The sequence below is a fragment of the Oncorhynchus mykiss genome, chromosome 1, assembly GCF_013265735.2.
Source record: "Oncorhynchus mykiss isolate Arlee chromosome 1, USDA_OmykA_1.1, whole genome shotgun sequence".
NCBI lineage: Eukaryota > Metazoa > Chordata > Actinopteri > Salmoniformes > Salmonidae > Oncorhynchus > Oncorhynchus mykiss.
Window position 1 is genome coordinate 81,786,277 of NC_048565.1, and position 9,829 is coordinate 81,796,105.

Genomic DNA, 9,829 nt, shown 5'->3' on the forward strand with positions numbered 1-9,829 from the left:
CCGTGTACACCTGTGTCACGGCTGGGGTCCGCCCCTATATATACACCCCATGGCTGCAACACACATTCTCTACATCCTTTTTGAGGTGTCTCTAGCACCGTAGAGGATTGGAGTGATCCATATAGCTCAGACCTGCCCGTGTTCACACTACTCAACACTGCAGCAGAATCAGACCAGATCACAACTCCGAGTGGTTTCACCTCCTCCACCAATCTAAAAACCTATAATCATGGCCATCAACTCGGCTGCATATACTGACACTTAATAAATGTATCGCTTACATACTCTAACGTTGAAATCTGGGATATACACACCTGCCCCCACCCTTCCACTGACTGGATCATTTGAACCATCTGTTTCCATCCTTAAAAACAAATAAAACCGATTATCCATCTCTCCACACACCATCTCACGTCCTCAACACATTCTCTCCTGCCCTAAATCATGTTAACATCTACACTTGGTTTCGGAAATAGCCACGGAGGAACATTCCGCAATGCAATTGCCGGCCTATCTCTGTCCCCAGTCTGCGATATTTTTTTCAGAGTTCCCAATTGTCTGAACGCACTGAAGTCTAAATTTCAGAGTTCCCTGTTGTTTTGAACTCGACATATGATCTCCGCAGAAATTAATGTTGCAATTAAAACAATTGGAAACTGGGAACTCGGAAATCTCTGACTTGAAACCACCAGAAGAGGTGAAGGAAGAGGGATAACTGGGAGTATTTGTATGGAGGTCAATGAGAGTGTCGAATTTGGTTAACAAAAAATGTAATGGCTTATTTGTTATCTGTGGCTTATTTGACCTAATAGAAGTTTCGTAATGATAAGGTTGTTATGAGTGTAATGATATAAGTAGGACTATAAATAGGAGGGTCATGCTAGAAGGGATCCAGCTTTTGACAAATTAACGTCATATTTACATTTTGTAGCAGCAGGTTAGTATAATTTATGCAGAAGTTTATGATAATTAGGTTAAGGTTAGGAAATGGGTTTGGGTTAGCTAAAATGCACCAGAAAAATGTTGACGTTAATTAGCCGAAAGCTAAATCCCTTCTAGCCATGAATTTATCAGCGTTGTGCCTGATCATCATTAATTAACACAAACAGTTTTCAAAAAATGTTATACATTTTTTATTTAAATAGGCAAATCAGTTATTCTTCTTATTCAGTTATTCTTATCAGTTCTTATTTACAATGATGGCCTAAACCGGCCAAACACGGGCCAATTGTGCACCGCCATATGGGACTCCCAATCATGGCCGGTTGAATTACAGCCTGTGTTTGCCTATTTCTACACCTGATCTTCTTAAAATATAATTTTAAACCTTAAAAAATGTTTTACAAAATCGTTTGTGATAACCCTAACCAAGCTGCTAATCTTATGCTAACTCTAACCTTAAATTAAGACCGAAAAGCAAATTTTTGTTTTCATGAACTTTTATCAAATAGACAATTTTGACTTTGTGGCTGTGGTAATCTGAGGTAGTGGTAGTAGAAACCGTTGTGTCTGTTGTCAGAGAGGAAGAGAGAGGCCAACTCTGCAGAAAATCCGTTTCCCTCCAGTAGGTGGCGTTTTTTCGTTAAATGAATGCCATCCATGCAGTGACTGTACGTATATACCTCAACCAGAAGCCATGGATTACAGGCAACATCCGCACTGAGCTAAAGGGTAGAGCTGCCGCTTTCAAGGACTCTAACCCGGAAGCTTATAAGAAATCCTGCCTTCTCAGTCAACCGTGGGATGGATGGCAACCCTAAGATGGTGTGATTCTACATGGGCATGGGCAAGGCGGGCAACATTGATATGTGAATGGGGACCACCTCCTCAACATGCCAGAGAGACACAAGCTTGTGGCCAGGTGCTGCCAGGACTTCTTTCACCTCGCCCCTGGAGGCCTGTCTGCTGTTCCACAACGGAGGCCACTGGAGAGAGGTAGGATAGGATAAGACAGCCTTTCTCAACCCAGTTCACAGGGCCCACCAGTCATTCCATATATTTGATGTACCCTAACACCAGCACAACTGATTCAAATCAACACTGGTGGTGTTCCTGCCTGATCAGATCTCACAACGCTTGGATAGGTGTTTAACACATCAGCTAACTACATCATATAATATAGCAATCTGATGCCCGACTGTGCAGTCAATGATGTGGCACACAACCATTGGTTGATGCAATGCAACCGCCGTGTTCAAGAGCATCAAAGCTGTGATAGCCGTGTTCGACTGACTGATCTACAAAGTACCTTGCATTATAAATAACAACTCAATATTATTTGTTGATCAGTCAGTCAGACACAATTCACCCATGATACATTACAGGTTTGATAATCTCAAACACAGCCATAGTCCGCAATGTAGTTAGGCAGGAACGCCACAATTGGTTGAGTTCCTGCCCAACATTATGAGCAGGCGTTGCATTGCATCAACCAATGGTTGCACACCATGTCATCAACTGTGCAGTTGGGCATCAGATAGCTGTCATATGATGTGGTTAGATGATATGTTAAATACCTATCCAGGATTTGTAAGATCTGGCATGCGTCTGTAACGTAGTCGGGCAAGAACCCAACTGTGTTCAAGAGTTTCCACTAGATTGCACAGCCACAAAGTCAAAATTGGCTATATTGTAAAATTCATTTTAAAAAAATGTGCTTTTTGGTCTTAAGTTATGGTTTGGCTAGGAATAAGGTAAGTAGTGTGGTTAGGGGTTAGATTTTAAATAATCATATTTTAATAAGAGAAATTGTAGAAATAGGCATGGTTTATGACTTTGTGGCTGCGGTAACTAGGGGCGACAGTGTCAAGAGCGTCAAATCCATGATGCGTTGTGGGTAAATTGTGACTGACTGATCTACAAATAATAACAAGTAGTTTATTTGTGATGCAAGGTGATTTGTAAATCAGTCAGTCGGCAGTTGCCTGCAGTGACGGCTGCAATGTCGAACAAGCACATTGGCTTTCAGATTAGTTAACTAATTTCAGGTGTGTTTGTGTTGAAATACTTCAAATATATGGAGCGACTGTTGGGCCCAAAGAATTGGGATGAGAAAGGCTGGGATAAGATAGGCTTAAACTTTATTGTCCCCGGGGGTTCAATCGTCTTGGACACACAGTACTCATTTATTGAAATGAACCCTATACATTACACGCTCACAGGTGACAGTGAGGACCAACGCAGCAAGCCACACCACATCCACAGAGGCTCACCCCGGAGGAGATAGAGGTCCATAAGTCCTTCCTGGTGGAGTACTTCACCAAGGGGCCTGGTGCTCTCTGCCAGCTAGACTCCCTGTACTTCCAGGAGCGTTTCACGAGTCGCTGCAGCCATGAGGAATCCCCCTACAAGCTGCCACATGTCCTGCCACACATACAACAGGAAGTGATGAATAGAATGCAATACAGTACACAATATATTAACATGCACAGTGTAAAAAAGGCTACAGTAAGAGAATGGTATAGTTTTATTTGGTAACTTTTTACCTTAAAGGGATAGTTCACCCAAATTACAAAATGATATGTTGATTTCTTTATCCTCAAAGCAATGCTGGGAGGGTATGACAGCAATCCATGCTTTGGTTTTGTTTACTTGGCCACTGTTTCCAAATGCTAACTTTTTAGCTTTGTGGCACAAATCCAATGCAGGTCAATGGTACCGATATTCCCATTTTCACATTTCATGTCCAAATCATCTATAAGTAACTTCACATAGCTACACAATCCATTTTACACACTTTAAGATGATTTGGACATGAAGGCCGAAAAATGCTAATATCAGTATGATTGACAAATTAGCATTTGGAAACAGAGGCCAGGTAAACAAAACCAAAGCATTGATCCCTGTCATAGCTTGTCCATAGACTGCTAACAGGGTAAGAAAACAAAATGTAATTTAGTAATTTGGGTACACTATCCCTTTAAGTTGCCCTTCACAGTAATAACTGTAGAACCACATTGTTTTGTCATGTAGTGACATAGTAACTGCTTTGTAACTACATGGGGATAGTTTAGCAATGTAGGTTATTGTGGAACAAGGACTGACATTTCCAAATCAATTGATCATGGAGGTCCCAGGCTATTCCTCAGACATTTGCCCACTCACAGCTGTGGTGAACCCTGCCCGGGCTGGGCCTCATTATCGTGTGATCCGGGCTCTAAGAAATCCCTCATCTACCCGCAGGCTGCTCTATATCTCCTGTAAACCCGAAGGAGAGCCAATGAGGAACTTCAGGGAGCTGTGCTGCAGTCCTGACCCTAGAGGAAGCTGACAGGGGAGGCGTTCAGTCTGACTGTAACTGTGCCTGTGGATATGAAAGGTGAAATAAAATAAAATAAATAAATGTTCCCTCACACACCACACTGCAAACTGTTGCTGGTCTTTCAGAGATAGTTCATCACTACCACTGCAACTTACACTACAGCTGAACCTTTTCTAGTTTTTCTAATTCTTATACATTGTGAATGTTGTCCTCTGGATTGTGTGTTGACTACAGAGATAAAATAGTCGAATCAGTGGAAATTCAATTCCAAAATCCTCTCAAAAAGGAAAGTGATCATTACTTAAAAATACAAATTCTGAGAGCTTTTCAATGTCATGTAGAATATTAAATCAATGTTGTACGTTATTCAGAGGCATATACTACATATACTGCATTGTGAGGGGTTGTGTCTCTATATCCTACAGCAGCAGTGAATCAAAACATTTTCTGCCTTGTAAATGGATCAAAGTAGGAAATGGGTGGAGAGCAGCGTGAAGTGTGTTTGTGGTCGCTTGCTCACAAAATGCTGGAGTAGATTCTCTGCTATCTTCCCCTCTTCTGTGTTTGAATGAGGCCCATGCTGTACTCCATCTGTTATGTCATGTTGCATGCCTGAACTGCATAGGCATAAACTCCATATATGTACACTAGGTGGTGCTATAGAGTCAACTATAAACTTCCAATGTGTAGCCTTGAGTTACCTGTTTTACATTATTGCTGACATAAAAGACAAGAGGAACCCTTAAATTGAATCACCGTTAGGGTGAAATCTACAGTAGTTGATCAGTTCTCCCTTCTAAAAACCCATGGTTTATATTTTAAAAAATGAATAACAAAAGACATTATGGACATACCCGGTGGCCAGTTAATTAGGTTCACCCATCTAGTACCTGGTTGGACCCCCCTTTGCCTCCAGAACAGTCTGAATTCTTCGGGGAATTGATTCTGTCAGAAACGTTGCACAGGGAGGTTGGTCTATGCTGACGCAATGGCATCACATTGTTGCTGCAGATTGGACTGTGGTACATTTATGCTGCGAACAGCCCATTCCATCTCATCCCAAATATGCTCTATTGGGTTTGGTCAGCAACAATGTTCAGATACAGTGTGGCATGCAATCGTTGCTCAATTGGCACGAAGGGACCTAACATGTACAGGAAAACATTCCCCTCACCAGTGCAATACCGCTACCAGCCTGTACGGTTGACACCAGGAAGGATGGGTCCAAGGGCGCATGCTGCTTACGCCAAATCCTGACTGCCATCAGCATGACGCAACAGGAACTGGGATTCGTTGGACCAGGCAATGTTTTTCCTCTTCTCAGTTGTCCAGTGTTGGTGATCACGTGCCCACTGGAGCCGCATCTTCTTGTTTATAGCAGATAAAAGTGGAACCTGGTGTGGTCTTCTGCTGCAATAGCCCATCCGTCCATTACAAGGATCAACAAGTTGGGCGTTCCAAGATGCTGTTCTGCACACCACTGTTGTACTGCGCCATTATTTGTCTGTTTGTCTCTTTCGACCTCTCTTAACAACAAGTTGTTTTCACTCACAGGACTGCCGCTAACTGGATTTTTTTGTTTCTCTCACCATTCTCGGTAAACCCGAAACACTGTTGTGAATGAAAAGCCCAGGAGATCAGACATTTCTGAGATACTGGATCCAGCGTGCCTGGCACCGACGATCAGACCATGCTCAAAGTCTCTTAGGTCACTCCTTTAGCCCATTCTAACGTTCAGTCCAACAGTAACTGAATGTCTCGACGCCTGTCAGCCTGTTTTATATAGCAAGCCGCGGCCACGTGACTCGCTGTCTGTAGGAGCGATCAGTTTTCATGAACGGGTGATGTACCTACTAATTTGGCAAGGTTGGGGTCAATGTAGGAAGTGAGCAATTGTCAGTCCCACTTTAAATACAACTTATACAGTTTAGCAGGTTTAGCATGTGTCGCAAATCATCTCAAAGCATTCTCATACTCTATCAATGGTGTATAAACATACATAGCGTGTTATGACACATTTGGCAATTCTCCCTACAGTGGGAATGGTTAGCTCACCCTTTATACACCATTTATAGAATATGGCATATGCATATAGATACGTTTTTGGTAAAAGCAGCTGTTAATTGGTTAATTATGTGGATTCCTGGGAGGCTTGGGTTTATGACTAAAGTGGAATTTAAATCAAATAGAATCACAAGTCAGGTGTATTCAGGATGCTTTAAAGGTTGAATCCAAATTCCAAACTTGACGAGTTGGTTTGAAGTACTAAAAGGACAAAACAAGATATTTGAGGCAAAGCGCATTTCAAGACTGCCTTTTCAAAATGTTTCTGACTTACAGTCAACACTGTCCAGGACATAGTTAGTTGAAAATGCGTACCTCATTAGATGTATTTTCAAAGACCAAGCATTTCAGACTTCAAATAAGTAGATGCACCTTGCTCCACTGACACTAGCTATTGTGAAAGACCAAATAAATTTGAATTAAAACAATTATTATTAATGATTCATTTAGAGGCCCTAGTAAATATTAATAAGGATAGGGGACAAAAAATCTAGACTATTTTCACAAGTGTTATTTAGCTAACAAATATGTTATAATATTATAATTCACATAAAAATTCAAGTATCAATTTAGTTAAACACATTTTTCAAAAAGTGATTAGCTCAATTGATAGCGACAGAGTCACATATGACCAAGCAAAGTCCATTTTTGCTTTACTTTGGTATTTGTTATTGGATATTTGATTAGGATCCCCATTAGCTGTTGCAAAAGCAGCAGTTACTATTCCTGGGGTCCAACATAAAACATGAAACATAATACAGAATGACATAATACAGAATGACATAATACAGAACATCATTAGACAAGAACAGCTTTGACTCCTCGACTTTAGAAGGTCGTAGCTCAGCCTCAGAATGACATCATAGAGACAAACCAGATATTTTTACATTTAATTGTTTAAATGTAACCTTTATTTAACTAGGCAAGTCAGTTAAGAACAAATGATTATTTACAATGACGGGCCATGTGCATCAGAACCCCACTTTTCTCATAAAACTTACAGCTTGTTTTCCCACTCAAAATCTTCAACTTAAAAAGGGTAGGCTTTTTGCACTTTTTTTAACAAGGGGTATGGCATACCGCCTCCGTTTGAGCCCTGGTTTTAAGGTACTGGTTCACTGTAGTTCACTGACAGTCTAGTTGACTGACTTATTGCACTCAATTTGCAAGCAATGTTTCAAATATACAGCAGGAAAAAAACCTGTTTGAGCCAGAGAGGTTACACTCTATGTGCTGTAATGTGTTGCAACAATTGTCCCTTGGCCTGCCTAACAACGGGGTGCTATTTTCCCCACACAAGAGGTCAGAGGGATGATGTCACACCAGACCTAGACCACCAGACCTGCTGCCCAGCAGGCCTAGTCACAGACTGGCCACTAAGCCAGGAGAGAAGAAGCCTGGTCCCAGATCTGTTTGTGCTGTCTTGTGACAATGACCATATTAGTTGGCAAACCAACATTTGAGTTGACAAGACAGCACAAACTGATATGGGACCAGGCTAGTACAGTAGTGCCAGGTTGGCTAGACAGATGACCACATAGTGAAATGTAGTTGAGAAAGAGATAAATGCATTCCAGGAGGTCAAGATGAGTTGGCATGTTTGTTTATCTTTATTGCATGTGCTAGTCAGTGCCACTTTATGGTATGTCTTACAGGGGGAGTTACCTGTTTTTTTTTGCTTATCTAGATTAGCATCAAGCATTTCTAGAATGTTCTCTGATATATCAGTCAACATCACATCGGAACTTGTAATCATAAAGCGTGTTAGAGTAGGAGTGCTGATCTAGAATCAGTTTAGCCTTTTCGGTCAGGGGTATTCAACAAAGATGTTTCAAATGTATTTTTATGAATATTGCTAGCACCAACAGAATAAATGAAATTTGAATAACATACAGAACCTACTGTAGAAAAGATGATAATATATGTTTTTCTAGTGAGCAAATTTCTAATATTGAGCAAATTACACTCACTGGAGTATCTGAGTATTCAGTTAAAATTGTCAAAAAGTTACTTCTTTGCAAAGTGCAATTTTTCAAGGAAGAATTTTGCTAGGACTGTCTGGGAGTGATCTGAGTGGCGAGGGGAAAACGGAAAATGTGTTGTTAACGACAGAGAGGTTTGGAACTCTCTTTCGTACTGGTCTATTAGCTAATGTACTGCATGGTGATGACACATGGAAGGCCAAAACTCCATCCCACCAAAACAGGTTGAAATTTCAGGTGTTCTTTTCAAACAGCTCTTACACTAAAAGGGCGTTGTCATCATTTTCACAATTTCCACAGTATTATTCCAACCTCATAGTGTGGAAATACATGCTGTATAAAACACAGGAAAAATACATCTCGGCCTTTAAACAGCTAAACAGCTGCTCTTATACCTTGCTAACTGGTTATATGCGGCATGTGTATAATAACTACAGTGCCTTGCGAAAGTATTCGGCCCCCTTGAACTTTGCGACCTTTTGTCACATTTCAGGCTTCAAACATAAAGATATAAAACTGTATTTTTTTTGTGAAGAATCAACAACAAGTGGGACACAATCATGAAGTGGAACGACATTTATTGGATATTTCAAACTTTTTTAACAAATCAAAAACTGAAAAATTGGACGTGCAAAATTATTCAGCCCCCTTAAGTTAATACTTTGTAGCGCCACCTTTTGCTGCGATTACAGCTGTAAGTTGCTTGGGGTATGTCTCTCAGTTTTGCACATCGAGAGACTGACATTTTTTCCCATTCCTCCTTGCAAAACAGCTCGAGCTCAGTGAGGTTGGATGGAGAGCATTTGTGAACAGCAGTTTTCAGTTCTTTCCACAGATTCTCGATTGGATTCAGGTCTGGACTTTGACTTGGCCATTCTAACACCTGGATATGTTTATTTTTGAACCATTCCATTGTAGATTTTGCTTTATGTTTTGGATCATTGTCTTGTTGGAAGACAAATCTCCGTCCCAGTCTCAGGTCTTTTGCAGACTCCATCAGGTTTTCTTCCAGAATGGTCCTGTATTTGGCTCCATCCATCTTCCCATCAGTTGTAACCATCTTCCCTGTCCCTGCTGAAGAAAAGCAGGCCCAAACCATGATGCTGCCACCACCATGTTTGACATTGGGGATGGTGTGTTAAGGGTGATGAGCAGTGTTGCTTTTACGTCAAACATAACGTTTTGCATTGTTGCCAAAAAGTTCAATTTTGGTTTCATCTGACCAGAGCACCTTCTTCCACATGTTTGGTGTGTCTCCCAGGTGGCTTGTGGCAAACTTTAAACAACACTTTTTATGGATATCTTTAAGAAATGGCTTTCTTCTTGCCTCTCTTCCATAAAGGCCATATTTGTGCAAAATACGACTGACTGATTGTTGTCCTATGGACAGAGTCTCCCACCTCAGCTGTAGATCTCTGCAGTTCATCCAGAGTGATCATGGGCCTCTTGGCTGCATCTCTGATCAGTCTTCTCCTTGTATGAGCTGAAAATTTAGAGGGACAGCCAGGTCTTGGTAGATTTT

General features: G+C 41.1%; 1 pseudogene; it reads left to right on the forward strand.

Moving 5' to 3' along the window:
* The first annotated feature begins 1,586 nt into the window (after positions 1-1,586).
* On the forward strand, positions 1,587-4,695 carry LOC110532764 (annotated as a pseudogene).
* Positions 4,696-9,829: the final 5,134 nt, after the last annotated feature.